Below are 22,668 nucleotides of genomic sequence, written 5' to 3'. Positions count from 1 at the left end.
ACGGAGATGAAGGCTGTAGGAATGAAGATCAGACAGTGAAGAGACTCCAGGGACGGAGATGAAGGCTGAAGGAATGAAGATCAGACAGTGAAGAGACTCCAGTGATGGAGATGAAGGCTGTAGGAATGAAGATCAGACAGTGAAGAGACTCCAGGGACGGAGATGAAGGCTGTAGGAATGAAGATCAGACAGTGAAGAGACTCCAGGGACGGTGATGAAGGCTGAAGGAATGAAGATCAGACAGTGAAGAGACTCCAGTGATGGAGATGAAGGCTGTAGGAATGAAGATCAGACAGTGAAGAGACTCCAGGGACGGAGATGAAGTCTGTAGGAATGAAGGTCAGACAGTAGTGCTGGTCCTGTGGTCAGTTGGGGGAGTGGTCGATGCAGCCAATGATTGTGAGGAAGCATGCGGGGAACAGGCTCCTTTCTACTACCATTCTGGGGTCTGGATACATGCCAACAAAGACCACAACTGCTTCAAACAATGAGAGTGGCTACCATTGACCACCACACTTTCTTTCATAACCAGGAAGCCCATGTTGAGCTAGCAGTGTTCTCACTATGGAAGAGGGAGCAGGAAGCCGTCATCCAGGGACAAGGACAAAGGTACAGCACTGGTGTTAGTAGCTGATGACAGAAGTGACAGCCTGGACACACAGCAAAGTTTGTTGTGAGCAGAGAATCAACCAGATTGATTCTCAGTCAGTGTTGTTGAGCAGAGAATATGGAATGAATATGAAGCCGTCATCCCTCAGAAAACCATGTTGAGCCATCAGTGTTCTCATATTGTCCATGTTGAAGTTATTCAGATTAACTCTGTACTGGTACCCCCTGTATATAGCCTCCACATTGACTCTGTACTGGTACCCCCTGTATATAGCCTCCACATTGACTCTGTACTGGTACCCCCTGTATATAGCCTCCACATTAACTCTGTACTGGTACCCCCTGTATATAGCCTCTACATTGACTCTGTACTGGTACCCCCTGTGTATAGCCTCCACATTGACTCTGTACTGGTACCTCCTGTATATAGCCTCCACATTGACTCTGTACCGGTACCCCCTGTATATAACCTCCACATTGACTCTGTACTGGTACCCCCTGTATACAGCCTCCACATTGACTCTGTACTGGTACCTCCTGTATATAGCCTCCACATTGACTCTGTACCGGTACCCCCTGTATATAACCTCCACATTGACTCTGTACTGGTACCCCCTGTATACAGCCTCCACATTGACTCTGTACTGGTACCCCCTGTATACAGCCTCCACATTGACTCTGTACTGGTACCTCCTGTATATAGCCTCCACATTGACTCTGTACTGGTACCCCCTGTATATAGCCTCCACATTGTCTCTGTACTAGTACCCCCTGTATATAGACTCCACATTGACTCTGTACCGGTACCCCCTGTATATAGCCTCCACATTGACTCTGTACTGGTACCTCCTGTATATAGCCTCCACATTGACTCTGTACTGGTACCCCCTGTATATAGCCTCCACATTGTCTCTGTACTAGTACCCCCTGTATATAGACTCCACATTGACTCTGTACTGGTACCCCCTGTATATAGCCTCCACATTGTCTCTGTACTAGTACCCCCTGTATATAGCCTCCACATTGACTCTGTACTGGTACCCCCTGTATATAGCCTCCACATTGACTCTGTACTGGTACCCCCTGTATATAGCCTCCACATTGACTCTGTACTGGTACCCCCTGTATATAGCCTCCACATTGACTCTGTACTGGTACCCCCTGTATATAGCCTCCACATTGACTCTGTACTGGTACCCCCTGTATACAGCCTCCACATTGACTCTGTACTGGTACCTCCTGTATATAGCCTCCACATTGACTCTGTACTGGTACCCCCTGTATATAGCCTCCACATTGACTCTGTACTGGTACCTCCTGTATATAGCCTCCACATTGACTCTGTACCGGTACCCCCTGTATACAGCCTCCACATTGACTCTGTACTGGTACCTCCTGTATATAACCTCCACATTGACTCTGTACTGGTACCCCCTGTATATAGCCTCCACATTGACTCTGTACCGGTACCCCCTGTATACAGCCTCCACATTGACTCTGTACTGGTACCTCCTGTATATAGCCTCCACATTGACTCTGTACTGGTACCCCCTGTATATAGCCTCCACATTGACTCTGTACCGGTACCCCCTGTATATAGTCTCCACATTGACTCTGTACCGGTACCCCCTGTATACAGCCTCCACATTGACTCTGTACTGGTACCCCCTGTATATAGCCTCCACATTGACTCTGTACTGGTACCTCCTGTATATAACCTCCACATTGACTCTGTACCGGTACCCCCTGTATACAGCCTCCACATTGACTCTGTACTGGTACCCCCTGTATATAGCCTCCACATTGACTCTGTACCGGTACCCCCTGTATATAGCCTCCACATTGACTCTGTACTGGTACCCCCTGTATATAGCCTCCACATTGACTCTGTACCGGTACCCCCTGTATATAGCCTCCACATTGACTCTGTACTGGTACCTCCTGTATATAGCCTCCACATTGACTCTGTACCGGTACCCCCTGTATATAGCCTCCACATTGACTCTGTACTGGTACCCCCTGTATATAGCCTCCACATTGACTCTGTACTGGTACCCCCTGTATATAGCCTCCACATTGACTCTGTACTGGTACCCCCTGTATATAGTCTCCACATTGACTCTGTACTGGTACCCCCTGTATATAGCCTCCACATTGACTCTGTACTGGTACCCCCTGTATATAGCCTCCACATTGACTCTGTACTGGTACCCCCTGTATATAGCCTCCACATTGACTCTGTACTGGTACCCCCTGTATATAGCCTCCACATTGACTCTGTACTGGTACCTCCTGTATATAGCCTCCACATTGACTCTGTATTTTGCCTCGTTATTGTTATTTTATTGTGTTACTTTTTTTTCTTTTGTTTATTTTGTAAACTACATTGTTGGTTAAGTGCTTGTCAGTAAGTCTACTACACCTGTTGTATTCAGCATTTCACAGTGAAGTCCACCTGCTGTATTCAGCATTTCACAGTGAAGTCCACCTGCTGTATTCAGCATTTCACAGTGAAGTCCACCTGCTGTATTCAGCATTTCACAGTGAAGTCCACCTGTTGTATTCAGCATTTCACAGTGAGGTCTACTACACCTGTTGTATTCAGCATTTCACAGTGAAGTCCACCTGTTGTATTCAGCATTTCACAGTGAGGTCTACTACACCTGTTGTATTCAGCATTTCACAGTGAGGTCTACTACACCTGTTGTATTCAGCATTTCACAGTGAGGTCTACAGCTGTTGTATTCATGTGACAAATAGCATTTATTTGAACTAAATATGGAGTATGTCAGTTTCAATGTTACGTCTTTGATTAAATTAGATTTTTCAAACTCAGGCTGTGTGTGTGGTGTGTGTTTATCTGCGTCATTCCTTTATCATTCCTTGTGGTCCTGTAGCTCAGTTGGTAGAGTATGGTGCTATTCAAACCAGGGTAGTGGGTTTGATTCCTGGGACCACCCATATTTAAAGTGTTTGCACACATGATTGCAAATCACTTTGGATAAAAGTGTCTGCTAAATGGCATATATTCTAGTCTGGAACAGCTGATGCCCTCATGCATGCCTCAGTGTTGCTTGCCTCGAAGCGAGCATAGAAGTGATTTAGCTCGTCTGGTAGGCTCGTGTAACTGGGCAGCTCGTGGCTGTGCTTCCCTTTGTAGTCTGTAATAGTTTGCAAACCCTGCCACATCCGACGGGCTTCGGAGCCGGTGTAGTACGATTCAATCTTAGCCCTGTATGACTGTATTGACTTGTTTGATGGTTCGTCGGAGGGCATAGCAGGATTTCTTAGAAGCTTCCGGTTAAAGAGTCCCGCACCTTGAAAGCGGCAGCTCCTACCCTTTAGCTCAGTGCGAATGTTTCCTGTAACCCATGGCTTCTGGCTGGGGTATGTACGTACAGTCACTGTGGGGACGATGTCCTCAATGCACTTATTTCTAAAGCCAGTGACTGATGTGGTGTACTCCTCAATGCAAAACAGTCCTGGCATTACACACCTGGCTAAAAGACAATTGTAGCTCTGCCGGAGTCACTTTTATTGATAACTTTGACACTTTCTGGAAACAGACGATACTCTACAGGAATGACGGAGTCCATCCAAATATTCTTGGCTCCTGGACTGTGTCCACGCTTTTCAAGGCTGTGTTGAAACAATGACTGCTAAATGATCCCAATCATCTTGGCTCTCTTGATCCAAGATCAGCTCAGTTAATCCCTTCCATTGTGACAACGAGTCATCATAATGCTGCATCAAATGTACATGATTTTAGGTGTATTGGAAAACACAATATAAGTCATTTAATTTATGTACCCCTAATTGCACCGAATACATCTGTTTGTCCTACAGCTATTGTAAGCAGTAATCATGAGTAATCATAAACCATTGTTACACTGTTAGCACTGAGGCAGTGTGCAATAGCAGTAAGACCACTTCATGCAGCTCACCCTATACTATCAGCTCCAATGTAAATAACAGGAGTAAGTCTAGCTCTGATAAGCATTAAAAACCTTTGGTGATACAGTGGCAGCAACACATGGTTATAACATCTACCGAAAAGACAGAAATGCCAACAGAGGCGGTGTTGCTGTTTATATTCAGAACCACATTCCTGTAAAGCTTAGAGACGATCTAATGTGAAATACTGTTGAAGTAATATGGCTACAGGTTCATCTGCCCCACCTAAAGCCCATTCTGGTGGGAAGTTGCTATAGATCACCAAGTGCTAACAGTCAGTATCTGGATAATATGTGTGAAATGCTTGATAATGTATATGATATCAACAAGAGAAGAATATTTTTCTGGGTGATTTAAATATTGACTGGCTCTCATCAAGCTGCCTACTCAGGAATAAACTTCCAACTGTACCCAGTGTCTGTATCCTGGTTCAGGTTATCAATCAACCTACCAGGGTCATTACAAACAGTAGAGGAATGAAATCATCAACATGTTTTGATCATATCTTTACTAATGCTGCAGAAATGGGTTTTAAAGCAGTATCCAGATCCATCAGATGTAGTGATCACAATATAGTAGCCATGAGTAGCCGCTAACTCGTCCAGTTTGTTATTTAATGACCTGCACATTTTGACAGGGTGATCACCCGGAGCGGGTGAGTTCTTCCCCGCCTCCGTAATCTGTTCCTGATAACACCTCTTGAGCCTCGCTTCTTCTTAGTTCACCTTTTTTTGTTTGTTGATTTTGAAGAACAACCATCTGGCAAGGCCATGCTGTTTTGGAGAGTGTGCGCTTTATCTGGGAAAGAGAACAGAAACCCACGGGAGTAGGTGATAGTGGTTGATTTACTCACTGAATCGTGGTTGTGACATTTCCGCATATTACAGCGATTAGGTGTCACGCCCTGACCTTAGAGAGCTTTTCTATTTCTCTATTTGGTTAGGGTGTGATTTAGTTTTCCTATTTCTTTTGTTTGGCCTGTTCCCAATCAGAGGCAGCTGTCTATTGTTGTCTCTGATTGGGGATCATACTTAGGCAGCCCTTTTTTCCCACCTTAGGTTGTGGGAGCGTGATTTTGTATAGGTGCTGTGAAGCTGAAATTTAACAGGTTCTATCTCATACAACAGGTTCTATCTCGTAGTATTGTGATCCTAGCGAGGCAACACAAACATTCTAAATTCTAAATGGTCTTTATGAGTAGTAATATGACCCTGGGGTGGCAACACAAACATTCTAAATGTTCTTTATGAGTAGTATTCTGACCCTGGGGTGGCAACACAAACATTCTAAATGTTATTTATGAGTAGTATTGTGATCCTAGCGAGGCAACACAAACATTCTAAATTCTAAATGTTCTTTATGAGTAGTATTGTGACTCTGGGGTGGCAACACAAACATTCTAAATGTTCTTTATGAGTAGTATTGTGACCCTGGGGTGGCAACACAAACATTCTAAATTCTAAATGTTCTTTATGAGTAGTAATGTGACCCTGGGGTGGCAACACAAACATTCTAAATTCTAAATGTTCTTTATGAGTAGTATTGTGACCCTGGGGTGGCAACACAAACATTCTAAATTCTAAATGTTCTTTATGAGTAGTATTGTGACCCTGGGGTGGCAACACAAACATTCTAAATTCTAAATGTTCTTTATGAGTAGTATTGTGACCCTGTGGTGGCCACACAAACATTCTAAATGTTCTTTATGAGTAGTATTCTGACCCTGGGGTGACAACACAAACATTCTAAATTCTAAATGTTCTTTATGAGTAGTATTGTGACCCTGGGGTGACAACACAAACATTCTAAATGTTCTTTATGAGTAGTATTCTGACCCTGGGGTGGCAACACAAACATTCTAAATGTTCTTTATGAGTAGTATTCTGACCCTGGGGTGGCAACACAAACATTCTAAATTCTAAATGTTCTTTATGAGTAGTATTCTGACCCTGGGGTGGCAACACAAACATTCTAAATTCTAAATGTTCTTTATGAGTAGTATTCTGACCCTGTGGTGGCCACACAAACATTCTAAATGTTCTTTATGAGTAGTATTCTGACCCTGGGGTGGCAACACAAACATTCTAAATGTTCTTTATGAGTAGTATTCTGACCCTGGGGTGGCAACACAAACATTCTAAATTCTAAATGTTCTTTATGAGTAGTATTCTGACCCTGGGGTGGCAACACAAACATTCTAAATTCTAAATGTTCTTTATGAGTAGTATTCTGACCCTGGGGTGACAACACAAACATTCTAAATTCTAAATGTTCTTTATGAGTAGTATTGTGACTCTGGGGTGACAACACAAACATTCTAAATGTTCTTTATGAGTAGTAATGTGACCCTGGGGTGACAACACAAACATTCTAAATGTTCTTTCTGAGTATTATTGTGACCCTGGGGTGGCAACACAAACATTCTAAATGTTCTTTATGAGTAGTAATGTGACCCTGGGGTGGCAACACAAACATTCTAAATGTTCTTTATGAGTAGTATTGTGACCCTGGGGTGGCAACACAAACATTCTAAATTCTAAATGTTCTTTATGAGTAGTAATGTGACCCTGGGGTGACAACACAAACATTCTAAATGTTCTTTATGAGTAGTAATGTGACCCTGGGGTGGCAACACAAACATTCTAAATTCTAAATGTTATTTATGAGTAGTATTGTGACCCTGGGGTGGCAACACAAACATTCTAAATGTTCTTTCTGAGTATTATTGTGACCCTGGGGTGGCAACACAAACATTCTAAATGTTCTTTATGAGTAGTAATGTGACCCTGGGGTGGCAACACAAACATTCTAAATGTTCTTTATGAGTAGTAATGTGACCCTGGAGTGGCAACACAAACATTCTAAATGTTCTTTATGAGTAGTAATGTGACCCTGGGGTGGCAACACAAACATTCTAAATGTTATTTATGAGTAGTATTGTGACCCTGGGGTGGCAACACAAACATTCTAAATGTTATTTATGAGTAGTAATGTGACCCTGGGGTGGCAACACAAACATTCTAAATGTTATTTATGAGTAGTAATGTGACCCTGGCGGGGCAACACAAACATTCTAAATGTTATTTATGAGTAGTATTGTGACTCTGGGGTGGCAACACAAACATTCTAAATGTTCTTTATGAGTAGTAATGTGACCCTGGGGTGACAACACAAACATTCTAAATGTTATTTATGAGTAGTATTGTGACCCTGGGGTGGCAACACAAACATTCTAAATGTTCTTTATGAGTAGTATTCTGACCCTGGGGTGACAACACAAACATTCTAAATGTTCTTTATGAGTAGTATTGTGACCCTGGGGTGGCAACACAAACATTCTAAGGGATTTGAATGGGTCTTTCAATTCAGCCCAAAATAAATGTTCTGCATTTTGATCACTTTATGCATTTCCTGCACTAATTTGAGATCATTTCCATACGGCCACGTAGGGCTGCACGATATGGGCAAACAATCTAGGCCTTAATTTTTTACCAAATGTTGCAATTGCGATTTAACTTGTGATTTAGAGCAAAAACACTTGGGTGAACTATTGGAATCATGGAAATAAAATGATTATTCTAATTCACGATCATTAGAAAAGAAAATTACTCTTTGCATCTGCGTATTTCTCCAAAACTCAGTTGTCCTGAGTCTGCACGAAACTGACCTCAGATCAATGGAAACACTAGATTTTTTAAAATCTTGTATCTCTTGACACATTCCATTAAAATAGTCATGGCCTCTAAACCTTCAAGCTGCATACTGGACTCTATTCCAACTAAACTAGTAAAAATAGCTACTTCCTGTGCTTGGCCCTCCTACATATACCAAACTCACTAAAAGTGAGTAAGTAATAAAGCAGATCTTCAAAACAACAGAAGACATGTCAGATATAGAGTTGAAATGTATTACATTTTGAGTTTGCATCCCAGTATTACAGTTTCTATACAGGACCAGTCAACAGTTTGGACACACCTACTCATTCAAATCTAAATCAAATCACATTTATTTATATACATCAGCTGATATCTCAAAGTGCTGTACAGAAACCCAGCCTAAAACCCCAAACAGCAAGCAATGCAGGTGTAGAAGCACGGTGACTCGGAAAAACTCCCTAGAAAGGCCAAAACCTAGGAAGAAACCTAGAGAGGAACCAGGCTATGTGGGGTGGCCAGTCCTCCTCTGGCTGTGCCGGGTGGAGATTATAACAGAACATGGCCAAGATGTTCAAATGTTCATAAATGACCAGCATGGTCCAATAATAATAAGGCAGAACAGTTGAAACTGGAGCAGCAGCACGGCCAGGTGGACTGGGGACAGCAAGGAGTCATCATGTCAGGTAGTCCTGAGGCATGGTCCTAGGGCTCAGGTCCTCCGAGAGAGAGAAAGAAAGAGAGAAAGAGAGAATTAGAGAGAGCACACTTAAATTCACACAGGACACCGAATAGGACAGGAGAAGTATTCCAGATATAACAAACTGACCCTAGCCCCCCGACACATAAACTACTGCAGCATAAATACTGGAGGCTAAGACAGGAGGGGTCAGGAGACACTGTGGCCCCATCCGAGGACACCCCCGGACAGGGCCAAACAGGAAGGATATAACCCCACCCACTTTGCCTAAGCACAGCCAAGGACGACACCCAGACAGGACGACCACATCACTGACTCAACCCACTCAGGTGACGCACCCCTCCCAGGGACGGTATGAGAGAGCCCCAGTAAGCCAGTGACTCAGCCTCTGTAATAGGGTTAGAGGCAGAGAATCCCAGTGGGGACAGGGGAACCGGCCAGGCAGAGACAGCAAGGGCGGTGCGTTGCTCCAGAGCCTTTTCGTTCACCTTCACACTCCAGGGCCAGACTACACTTAATCATATGACCCACTGAAGAGATGAGTCTTCAGTAAAGACTTAAAGGTTGAGACCGAGTCTGCGTCTCTCACATGGGTAGGCAGACCATTCCATAAAAATGGAGCTCTATTGTAGAAAGCCCTGCCTCCAGCTGTTTGCTTAGAAATTCTAGGGACAAATAGGAGGCCTGCGTCTTGTGACCGAAGCGTACGTGTAGGTATGTACGGCAGGACCAAATCAGAAAGAAAGATAGGAGCAAGCCCATGTAATGCTTTGTAGGTTAGCAGTAAAACTTTGAAATCAGCCCTTGACAGGAAGCCAGTGTAGGGAGGCTAGCACTGGAGTAATATGATCAAATTCTTTGGTTCTAGTCAGGATTCTAGCAGCCGTATTTAGCACTAACTGAAGTCTATTTAGTGCTTTATCAGGGTAGCCGGAAAGTAGAGCATTGCAGTAGTCTAACCTGGAAGTGACAAAAGCATGGATTAATTTTTCTGCATCATGTTTGGACAGAAAGTTTCTGATTTTTGCAATGTTACGTAGATGGAAAAAAAGCTGTCCTTGAAACAGTCTTGATATGTTCGTCAAAAGAGAGATCAGGGTCCAGAGTAACGCCGAGGTCCTTCACAGTTTTATTTGAGACGACTGTACAACCATCAAGATTCATTGTCAGATTCAACAGAAGATCTCTTTGCTTCTTCGGACCTAGAACAAGCATCTCTGTTTTGTCCGAGTTTAAAAGTAGAAAGTTTGCAGCCATCCACTTCCTTATGTCTGAAACACATGCTTCTACCAAGGGCAATTTTGGGGCTTCACCATGTTTCATTGAAATGTAACAGCAAACTAATTTAACAGCAAACGTTATTTTGTTGTGCACTACTACTACTACTACTAATAATCTCATCATGTAATCATGTAGGTAGCCTACCTGCACTGTATCTGTGAGCTGTTGGCTACAGAGCACGTTTTCTATATAATGAGAAGAGTTGAAAATGCGATAGAACACCTGCTGCTTATTCAAACCAGCCCACTGGGCACAGACGTCAGTTCAACATCTAGTTTCTATTTACATTTCTTTGAGTTGTCAACTAAAGTGAATTCAACATGAAATCAACACAAAAATGTCACCTGTCACTGGATTTAGGTTGCCAGTTGGGTGAAACACAAAATGTCACCTGTCATTGGATTTAGGTTGCCAGTTGGGTGAAACACAAAATGTCACCTGTCACTGGATTTAGGTTGCAAGTTGGGTGAAACACAAAATGTCACCTGTCACTGGATTTAGGTTGCAAGTTGGGTGAAACACAAAATGTCACCTGTCACTGGATTTAGGTTGCCAGTTGGGTGAAACACAAAATGTCACCTGTCACTGGATTTAGGTTGCCAGTTGGGTGAAACACAAAATGTCACCTGTCACTGGATTTAGGTTGCCAGTTGGGTGAAACACAAAAACATAAAAATACCTGATTTTTTACAAATCCAATCAGTTGTCGACACTGATCTGACATCATCACATGGATTTGTTTTGTTGAAATGACGTGGAAACAATGTTTATTCAACCAGTGGGAGGCTTGTAAATGTAAATGCCCCCAGGAAAGTCGAAAGAGAAACTCTTCATTGAGACAATAATACACAGCAATCTGTGGGAGAGTTGTGGTGGATATTATAAACTAAGGATCTGCTGGAGTCCAAGTCAAACCAAGATTCTTTATTTCTGAGCTCAGAGAGAATAACAGAGTTACACAGCGCAGTGTAGACAGTCTGAATTCCTGAAGCGTTGGGTGATGAGCACATATCTTTATAGTTTCCTATTCCTGGGCGGGACTTTATTCATACAAGGACACAGGTGCAAATTGGTTTGCAACACAGGATGATACTCCCAAGAACAGGAGATTATAATAGGACAGTTTCACAAGGTTAGTCACATACTCAGTTATGTGGACACACAAACAATTAACATTTTCCATTACAGAGTCTGAACATTTTCATTTCATTAAATCATCAGTGGGCCAACAATGCAAATGTCAACAATGGAACTAATGCATCACATCCAGATATCACTTGATTATCTGTAGTGCTGGAGGAATGACACACCCAGATAAACACAAAGAGTTTAAAAAATAATATACAACTCTCTATTCAAACTTACATACTCAATTCATGTTTTCTAATAAAAACACACAAATATGTTTAAGTATACTTTGTACAATTCAATTTCATCTGGTATAAACAAGTAAACACATTCTCAGTCAACAATATAAGACAACGGGACCACTGTGTATGTTCTCTGATGAATTTTAAGTCAACGTGATGTGAAAAACCTACACACTAAGAGAAGTAATTATTCTCCCGTGTGGATTCTCACATGACGTTTAAGTGACCATGATGAGTAATATGTCTTCCCACAGTCTGAGCATTTGTAAGGGTTCTCCTCTTTGTGCAGTCTCATGTGTTCTTTCAGCTTTCCTGAATGGTTAAAACGCTTTCCGCAGTGGGAGCAGTGGTAAGGCTTCTCCCCTGTGTGCATTCGCTCGTGAGCATTCAGGTTTCCTGACTCTCCAAAACTCTTTCCACACTGGGAGCAATGGAAAGGCTTCTCCCCTGTGTGTATTCGTTCGTGAGATTTCATGTTTCCTAACTGGTTAAAACTCTTTCCACACTGTGTGCAATGGTGTGGCTTCTCCCCTGTGTGTATTCTCTCATGTCTTCTCATGCTAACGAACTGGTTAAAACTCTTTCCACAGTGGGAGCAGAGGTGTTGTCTTGCTGGTTTGGACGTTTCTGGTTTCTCCAAGTTTGGTTTTCCTCCTGCAATAAACAGTGTTAATTTAAAGAGAGACCTGAATGAAATCTCTACATGATAAAAACTGCCTTGCTATGAGGTTTAATCCAAATCAGATCCCTCAATGTCCTGAGGTCAGCTTTCAAACATTTCATAATTCAAAATAATCTTGGTGTTATTTTTAAATCAAATTATGTTGTAAAGTTTCCTGGTAATTACTGATATGTTTACATTACCTATTATTATCTCTGTTTTATAAGTCGGAACACAAACAACTAGACAGTTCTATGACACTCAAGACAGACATCGCTGGATTCCTATCGAGCAGGTGGATCTAAATATATCATCTTCATAGCTGTATGATAATGAATGTGACCTACACACTTCCTTAAACTGAAAATAAGTAAAGTCCAAAACTTGGAGACAGGCACAAAGCGCATCAGTGACATCTCCTGTTGTCAATAGGGTCGACACAATGGCTTTTAATTTTTTTTTAATTTACACATATTTAATATTTTGACTACCATTAATGTCACGATAATTTGGGTAGATGTTCCAAAAAATATAAATATTTATGTGAAAAGATTATTTCTCTCAAATTTGGTGAAAATAAAACAATGGTGTCACATATTTTGGATATATGTTCCTAAAAAATATAAACGCAACATGTAAAGTGTTGGTCCCATGTTTCATGAGCTGAAATAACAGAATTCTTCCATACACACAACAGCTAATTTCTCTCAAATTCTGTGCACAAATTTCTTTACATCCCTGTTAGTGAACATTTCTCCTTTTGCCAAGAAAATCTATCCACCTGACAGGTGTGGCATATCGAGAAACTGATTAAACAGCATTATCATTACTCAGGTGCACCTTGTGCTGGGGACAATAAAAAGCCACTAAATGTGTTTTGTCACACAACACAATGCCACAGATGTCTCAAGTTTTAAGGGAGTGTGCAATTGGCAGGTAGGTAGCTGACTGCAGGAATATCCACTGGAGCTGTTCACTTAGGGGTGTACTCACTTTTGTTGCCAGTGGTTTAGACATTAATGGCTGTGTGTGGAGTTATTTTGAGGGGACAGCAAATTTACACTGTTATACAAGCTGTACACTCACTACTTTACATTGTAGCAAAGTGTCATTTCTTCAGTGTTGTCACATGAAAAGATATACTCAAATATTTACAAAAATGTGAGGGGTGTACTCACTTTTGTGATATACTGTATATATATAGCACCAGTCACAAGTTTAGACTCACCTACTCATTCAAGGGTTTTTATTTTTTACAATTTTCTACATTGTAGAATAATAGTGAAGACATCAAAACTATGAAATAACACATATGGAATCATGTAGTAACCAAAATAAAGTGATAAACAAATCAAAATATATTTTACATTTGAGATTCTTCAAAGTAGCCACCCTTTGCCTTGATGACAGCTTTGCACACTCTTGGCATTCTCTCAACCAGCTTCATTAATTATGTAATGGTGGAGACGCAGGGCAGCGTTCATATATGGTCGATTCCGTGGGAAAGTCAGCCTGAACATGCTCACTCCACAGCTAGCTTGAAACGTCACAGATGGAGCTGTCCAACTGGTACCTTTTCTATAGCTCCATCGGTTCATTGTCAAGGAGAGCGGTCACATGTGATGAGATGAGAAGCAGAGGATCACTAGTTTGAGCACAGTATGGGGACAGTGACAATGGAGGCTAAACTGGCACACTAACGTTAGTTACACATGAACAAATTAATTAATTTTGTCCATTACAGAGACCGAGGCCAAGTCTCACAAGAAATGCTTTTCATTCAGTCATATTTCATGGCTTTTAGAAAAGGTTTACGGAGCTTGTTTTAAAAAATATATGTATTTGACATTTTTAACAAGTTCTGTATATCAGATGTTAATGAAGCAATACAGACCACATTGAAGTGTCTTGAATTGTTCTTGCCTGTTCTACAGTTTTTTAAAGATAGGGTGGTTGACTGGGACAGGCAATGTAACATCCATAATGTTTTGAGAAAATGTTTTTGTAAAACATGAACCGAAACTTACATTGGATCATCTTGAAACTTTCTCTCTAAAGCTACCTTTCATCAAGGTTTTATATGGTCTACTGGTTTTTCTCTGTTCATTGGCAGAATCCTTTTTCAGTGTTATGATATTCATAACATCCATATCCACCAGTCTATCTTCCTGTCAACTAACAGAACTCTGCTGGTTGTCCTGGTAACAGATACCAGTGGGCAGATCGATTGTATTTGTTCAAACTAAACTACTTACTTTGATGTGTCAAATCTGATCCTTTCTTCTCTTCTCCTCCTCTCACAGTTCCACTCAGCCCCGTTGTTTTCCTGCAGTCCACCAGCAGCACAAACAACCTCTTCATACCCAGTAAGGCGCTACCGGGAGAGGCACGACACGAGGACTCCAGGAGGGAGGAAGGGCTAGCATTGTCCTGGTAACCATAAAGAGGGGACACAGACACATATCATTATGGATGCTGAGGTCACTGTTGTCATAAACTGCTTTACAGAAACCCATCCCAGACCCCGATAGAGCAAGCTGTATGCTAGACCAGACCAAGCTGTACCATCTGGTGTTCTGATCTGGAGAGACTCTTCTCTGCCTCGTCAGCATCAGGATGTTGTTGAGGCTCCCCAGAGGATCCACTATAGTCATGTCTCTCTCCTGTGTGAATGAGAACAGCAACAGAGTCTTACAAAAAGGCATGAATATGTCTAACATCATCATTTTATAAAATATTGTGATGCAAATGTTAAAGGGTTGTTCCACTAAATGGCCTGTTGCATCCCTTTGATATTTAAGTAGAAATTATGCACCAATATTGAATTTTAAAAGCCTGTTATATTAGATGAGGTGCACTTTAATGTAGACCACGTGGAGAATTCAATACATCTAATTTAAAAGTCCCAAAAATATATGAACCAATGGCAGATTGACCCTTTAGCAATTCCTACAGTACTGAACAACATATTCAAGTGTAGAACGTCAGTAGAATGCCCCTTAAAAACCCCACGGTGGTTCAACAAATGCCTACTTTGTGCCCGTTATTAATTATTGTTTGTAAGACAGTACTCACTGGTCTTAATCTGATATTCAGTCTCCTCCTTTTTCACTCCCAAAACGTCTTCCTTCTTCTCTTTTATTGAGATAGCCTCCTCTTCCTCTTTTACTCTAAAATGTTCTTCCAATGTTATGGCATCTTCCTCCTTTTTGACAACCTCTTTCACTGTAATATCATCCTCTTCCTCCTTTTTCATTCTGAAAGCTTCTTCCTCTCCTTTCATCACAGCTTCTTTCTCCGTCGAGGTTAGTGACCTCATGATCCGGACGATTAGCTTAGTGCAGTATCAATTTAACACATTTGCAAATTTAACAAGCAAATTACGTTTAAATTAACTAGTAAAAACGTGAACACATTTTTGTTCTAAACACTAAGAGTAATATACACAAGATTGGTCTAAAAAGCTTCAATGTTTCGGTTTTATGTTAACTAGCAAGCTACCGCGTGGTTAAATCAGCATGTTGTTGCTGGTGAAGAAGCTGCCCATCTCGTCCACTAGATTATACGTCACACAAGAAGCATTATCCTGAAAGACGCACATCGCCATCTGCTGACTGGAGTGGGTAACGCAGACTGGAGAAAAATCTCCCTTACGATGTTTATTCTGGCAAGCAATGTCATAAGAAGTCATTTAAAAAGAACAAGATGTTATGTTTTCTCATACTTCTTACTGCCAATACTTTAACACAGTTCATCCTCCATGGAGTTAGACAGACCCTGGTGGAAAGCGGTGACCAGAGCCTCAGTAGTCCACCCACTCTCTGTGGCGACGCCTGTAGCACTGGGTGATGAGACTTGGGCATTGGCTCCTCCTGGGTTGGAGTTGCCAATACAGGGCTAAAATTAAATTGTACTACACCAGCTCTGACGCTCGTCTTATGTGGCAGGGCTTGCATACTATTACAGACTACAAAAGGGAAGCACAGCCGCGAGCTGCCCAGTGACACGAGCCTACCAGACGAGCTAAATCACTTCCATGCTTCTATGCTTCTATGCTTCTATGCTTCTATGCTCGCTTCGAGGCAAGCAACACATCGGTTCTCCATAGCATGAGTAACACCTTAAACAGGTCAACATTCACAAGGCCGTGGGGCCAGACGGATTACCAGGACCACTGAGTAACACCTTAAACAGGTCAACATTCACAAGGCCGTGGGGCCAGACGGATTACCAGGACCACTGAGTAACACCTTAAACAGGTCAACATTCACAAGGCCGTGGTGCCAGACGGATTACCAGGACCATTGAGTAACACCTTAAACAGGTTAACATTCACAAGGCCGTGGTGCCAGACGGAGTACCAGGACCATTGAGTCTGCTGATAAGAATGCGGTGATTGACAGAGTCAAAAGCCTTGGCCAGGTCGATGAAGACTGCTGCACAGTACTGTCTCTTATCGATTGCTGTTATGGCGGTTATGATATCGTTTAGGACCTTGAGTGTACGGCTAAAGGCTATAAGAACTGGTTGTCTAGTGCCTTAGGAACAGAGAATAAAAGGAGCAGGTTTTTGGGCGTGGTAGAATAGATTCAGGGCATAATGTACAGACAAGGGTATGGTAGGATGTGAGTACAGTGGAGGTAAACCTAGGCATTGAGTGACGATGAGAGAGGTTGTGTCTCTGGAGGCACCAGTTAACCCAGGTGAGGTCTCCCCGTGTGTGGGGGTGGGACAAAAGAGCTATCCAAGGCATGTTGAGCGGGACTTGGTGCTCTACAGTGAAATAAAACAATAGTAACTAACCTAAACAGCAATAGACAAGGCATATTGATATTAGAGAGAGGCATAAAGCAATCAAAGGTGTTGATCAGCTAAAACAACAACGGGTAAATGGCCATGAATGGGCAGAGGGGGTCAGTTAGGTACACGCAGGACCTGAGTTCGAGGCTGGGGCCGACAGGTAAACTAAATGAGGTACAGTGTTAATGAACAGTCCAGCAGGCATCAGCTGTGTAGCCAAGTGATCATAGGGTCCAAAGAGCAGCAATAGGTGAGTCAGGGAGCCGTTCAGTAGTCGCTACTACGCTAGGCAAGCGGGAGACACGGCGTTCAGAAAGCTAGCGGGCCGGGGCTAGCAGATGGGTCTTCGGCGATATCACAACGGAAAAGCCTGTTGAAACCACATCGGACGATTACGTCGGCAGAACAGTCGTGATGGATCGGCGGGGCTCCTGTAAGGAAGTGCTATTTCTTATGCAGGTGACCAGCCTACTGCTATTACATTGCTATAACTGAGACAACGTATTTTCACAGTAAAACATGTTAGGTCCCATACAGGATAGCTCCCACACCCACAGCACACACACATTACACACACTAACTGCCGAGGACACACAGATAAGACATACACCCACACATTGGGAGGAAGAGACAGCCTTGACTTGCAGAAACCAGCGCACACACCTAATCTCCTTTCTAGCCGAACATTGTGTGACTGAGGACAGCGCACACACCTAATCTCCTTCTTAGCTGAACATTGTGTGACAAGGAACGGCATGACAAGACTCAGAGGGATGACGGACGGCCCAACAGGGCCAATCCAAGAAGACTACACCTCAGCCTGAACCAACCCGAAGACCCGATCTTCTAGAATCAACCTACTTTCTGTACTGTATATAACATACATGCACTCTGTTATCTGCGCTTCTTTTCTGCTGGTTCCTTAAGAACCGAATGAAATGGGCCTGTATACGTTGTACCAGATATCTTTACTCATAATTAAACTGTCACTTGTCATACAATAGACCACCTTGTCTGAATCGATCCTTGACCGGCTCACCCTCCTACATATCCCATTATCAACACTCCGTGTTGACAATAAAGGGTCCAGGCCAATTGGAAAAAGAGGTAGTCTAGCCCAAGAATTAGCTGTTATTACTTCGTCGGCTAGCCGGGAGATGCGCCTAGCTCAAGGCTAACTGGTGCAGGCTTCGGGACAGAGGCGTTAGCCACAATAGCCACTCGGTTGCAGCAAGCTGGCAGCAATGATCTGGTGTAATGGTCCAGAGCATGCGTCAGGAATCCCGGTGATGTGGTAGAGAAAAGCAGTCCGATATCCTCTGGTTTGATATCGCGCTGTGCAGACTGGCAGGAAGCTGGTGTCTGAGCTAAAGGTGAAGACCGCTAGCAGTGGCTAACAATGACTAGTAGCTAGTTTGCTGGCTAGCGTCTGATGGAGGTTCCAGTTATAAGGTATATTTAAAAAATGATGAACCAACTCCTTTTCCATATTTCTATAAGAGCCCCCGTGACCCAATTCACATCGGACTAAGCAAACCACAGCATGGTTGCGGATAGTTAAATATCCACTCTACATAACGAAAAGTGAGCTGTGGTTGCGGATAGTTAAATATCTACATAACGAAAAGTCACTTACGTTCCAAATAACGGGAGGACTTGTTCTCAACCATACAGGAACAGGAAACGTGGGAGCTTTTGCTCTACACGTGAAATGTTTTGAACTCTGAAATATTGATCACTCAAGAAGAAGTGAGTCCTCGGTGACAGCCTAACAGACAGCAGCTGGAAAGGTAGCAAATCTAGTACGACGACACTGACCGACGTGGACCAATCTCCAGAGAGAGAGGTGGACCTTTCAGACCACGTGACCACACCACAAGAGTTAGATTCAGGAAAATTATAACTTTGTAATCTGAACATTTTCCGTGGTGCCCCGACTTCCTAGTTAGTTAAATTTACATGATTTGTTTAATCACGTAATAATAACTACAGAGAATTGATTTGATAAAATAACAGTCTTCCCCTTTAATGATACTAAAGACAAGACAATATAGTTTATTGTACAGTCGTGGCCAAAAGTTTTGAGAATGACACAAATATTAGTTTTCAAAGTCTGCTGCCTCAGTTTGTATGACGGCAATTTGCATATACTCCAGAATGTTATGAAGAGTGATCAGATGAATTGCAATTAATTGCAAAGTCCCTCTTTGCCATGGAAATGAACAGAATCCCCCAAAAAGATTTCCCCTGCATTTCAGCCCTGCCATAAAAGGACCAGCTTACATCATGTCAGTGATTCTCTCGTTAACTTCTTTGGGACTGGTGGGCAGTATTGAGTAGCTTGGATGAATGAGGTGCCCAGAGTAAACTGCCTGCTACTCTGGCCTAGTTGCTAATATTTGCATATTATTAGTAGATTTGGATAGAAAACACTCTGAAGTTTCTAAAACTGTTTGAATGATGTCTGTGAGCATAACAGTTCTCAGGCAAAAACCTGAGAAAAAATTCAACCAGGAAGTGGGAAATCTGAGGTTTGAAGTTTTTCAACTCATTCCCTGTCGAAGACACAGTGTCTATGGGGTCATCTTGCACTTCCTAAGCTTCCACTAGATGTCAACAGTCTTTAGAACATTGTTTGATGCTTCTACTGTGAAGTGGGGGCTCTTAAGGGCTGTTTGAGCCAGGTGTCTGGCAGAGTGCCAAGAGCTCGTGACGCGCGTTCACGTGAGTGTTAGCTTGCGTTCCATTGCATTTCTACAGACAAAGGAATTCTCCGGTTGGAACATTATTGAAGATTTATGATAAAAACATCCTAAAGATTCTATACTTCATTTGACATGTTTCTACGAACTGTAATGGAACTTTTCGTCTGAACTTTCACATGGACTTGCTGTCGCGATTTTGGATTGTGTACTAAACGTTCGACCAAATAGGAGGTATTTGGACATAAATGAGGGACTTTATCGAACAAATCAAACATTTATTGTGGAACTGGGATTCCTGGGAGTGCATTCTGATGAAGATCATCAAACGTAAGTGAATATTTCTAATGCTATTTCTGACTTCTGTTGACTGCACAACATGGCGGATATCTGTTTGGCTGTTTTGTTGTCTGAGGGCCGTACTCAGATTATTGCATGGTGTAAAGCTTTTTTGAAATCTGACACAGTGGTTGCAATTGAGAAGTTTATCTAAAGTTCCATGTATAACACTTGTATTTTCATCAACATTTATGATGAGTATTTCTGTAAATTGATGTGGCTCTGCAAAATCACCGGATGTTTTGGAACTACTGAACATAACACGCCAATGTAAACTCAGATTTTTTTATATAAATATGAACTTTATCAAACAAAACATATATGTATTGTGTAACATGAAGTCCTATGAGTGTCATCTGATGAAGATCATCAAAGGTTAGTGATTCATTTGATCTCTATTTCGGCTTTTTGTGACTACTCTCTTTGGCTGGAAAAATGGCTAAGTTTTTCTGTGACTTGGCTCTGACCTAACATAATCGTTTGTGATGCTTTCGCCATAAAGCCTTTTTGAAATGAGACACTGTGGCTGGATTAGCGAGAAGTTTATCTTTAAAATGGTGTAAAATACTTGTATGCTTGGGGAATCTTAATTATGAGATTTCTGTTGTTTTGAATTTGGTGCCCTGCACTTTCGCTGGCTGTTGATGAGGTGGGACGCTACCGTCCCGAATATCCCAGAGAGGTTAACACAGATGTGAGTGTTGACGAGGACAAGGCTGGCAATCACTCGGTCATACTGATTGAGTTCGAATAACAGACTGGAAGCTTCAAAAGGAGGGTGGTGCTTGGAATCATTGTTCTTCCTCTGTCCAACCATGGTTACCTGCAAGGAAACACGTGCCGTCATCATTGCTTTGCACAACAAAGGCTTCACAGGCAAGGATATTGCTGCCAGTAAGATTGCACCTAAATCAACCATTTATCGGATCTTCAAGAACTTCAAGGAGAGCGGTTCAATTGTTGTGAAGAAGGCTTCAGGGTGCCCAAGAAAGTCCAGCAAGCACCAGGACCGTCTCCTAAAGTTGATTCAGCTGCGGGATCGGGGCACCACCAGTACAGAGCTTGCTTACGAATGGCAGCAGGCAGGTGTGAGGGCGGCAGGCAGGTGTGAGTGCATCTGCATGCACAGTGAGGCAAAGACTTTTGGTGGATGGCCTGGTGTCAAGAAGGGCAGCAAAGAAGCCACTTGTCTCCAGGAAAAACATCAGGGACAGACTGATATTCTGCAAAAGGTACAGGGATTGGACTGCTGAGGACTGGGGTTAAATCATTTTCTTTGATGTATCCCCTTTCCGGTTGTTTGGGGCATCGGGGAAAAAAGCTTGTCCGAAGAAGACAAGGTGAGCGCTACCATCAGTCCTGTGTCATGCCAACAGTAAAGCATCCTGAGACCATTCATGTGTGGGGTTGCTTCTCAGCCAAGGGAGTGGGCCCACTCACAATTTTGCCTCAGGACACAGCCATGAATAAAGAATGGTACCAACACATCCTCCGCGACCATCTTCTCCCAACCATCCAGGAACAGTTTGGTGACGAACAATGCCTTTTCCAGCATGGTGGAGCACCTTGTCATAAGGCAAAAGTGATAACTAAGTGGTTTGGGTAACAAAACATCAATATTTTGGGTCCATGGCCAGGAAACTCCCCAGACCTTAATCCCATTGAGAACTTGTGGTCAATCCTCAAGAGGCAGGTTTTTGTACAAACAAAAACCCAAATTCTGACAAACTCCAAACATTGATTATGCAAAAATGGGCTGCCATCAGTGGATTGCAGAGGTCTTGAAAAAGAAGAGTCAACACTGCAAATATCGACTCTTTGCATCAACTTCATGTAATTGTCACTGAAAGCCTTTGACTTTAATGCTTGTAATTATACTTCAGAATTCCATAGTAACATCTGACAAAAATATCTAAAGACACTGACGCAGCAAACTTTGCGGAAATTAATATTTGTGTCATTCTCAAAACTTTTGGCCACGACTGTAGGATACATGATAGTGACAAAACATGGAGTAGGGTTGGATATAGTCATGGTAGGATACATGATAGTGGCAACACATGGAGTAGGGTTGGATATAGTAATGGTAGGATACATGATAGTGGCAACACATGGAGCTGGGTTGGATATAGTCATGGTAGGATACATGATAGTGGCAACACATGGAGTAGGGTTGATATAGTCATGGTAGGATACATGATAGTGACAACACATGGAGCTGGGTTGGATATAGTCATGGTAGGATACATGATAGTGGCAACACATGGAGTAGGGTTGATATAGTCATGGTAGGATACATGATAGTGGCAACACATGGAGTAGGGTTGGATATAGTCATGGTAGGATACATGATAGTGACAACACATGGAGTAGGGTTGGATATAGTCATGGAAGGATACATGATAGTGGCAACACATGGAGTTGGGTTGATATAGTCATGGTAGGATACATGATAGTGACAACACATGGAGTAGGGTTGATATAGTCATGGTAGGATACATGATAGTGACAACACATGGAGTAGGGTTGGATATAGTCATGGTAGGATACATGATAGTGACAACACATGGAGTAGGGTTGGATATAGTCATGGTAGGAT

General features: G+C 42.4%; 1 long non-coding RNA gene across 1 annotated transcript; it reads right to left on the bottom strand.

Annotated features, from left to right (window-relative positions):
* Positions 1 to 11,106: 11,106 nt before the first annotated feature.
* On the bottom strand, positions 11,107 to 14,543 carry LOC118947614. The gene is made up of 2 exons (XR_005041827.1): positions 14,484 to 14,543; positions 11,107 to 12,221 (listed from the first exon to the last, which is right to left on the bottom strand). It is a non-coding gene; the product is annotated as an uncharacterized LOC118947614 (long non-coding RNA).
* Positions 14,544 to 22,668: the final 8,125 nt, after the last annotated feature.

This window comes from Oncorhynchus mykiss, unplaced genomic scaffold (assembly GCF_013265735.2).
Source record: "Oncorhynchus mykiss isolate Arlee unplaced genomic scaffold, USDA_OmykA_1.1 un_scaffold_173, whole genome shotgun sequence".
Classification (NCBI taxonomy): domain Eukaryota; kingdom Metazoa; phylum Chordata; class Actinopteri; order Salmoniformes; family Salmonidae; genus Oncorhynchus; species Oncorhynchus mykiss.
Note: the sequence above shows the minus strand (reverse complement) of the source record. Positions and strands in the feature narration are given on the sequence as shown.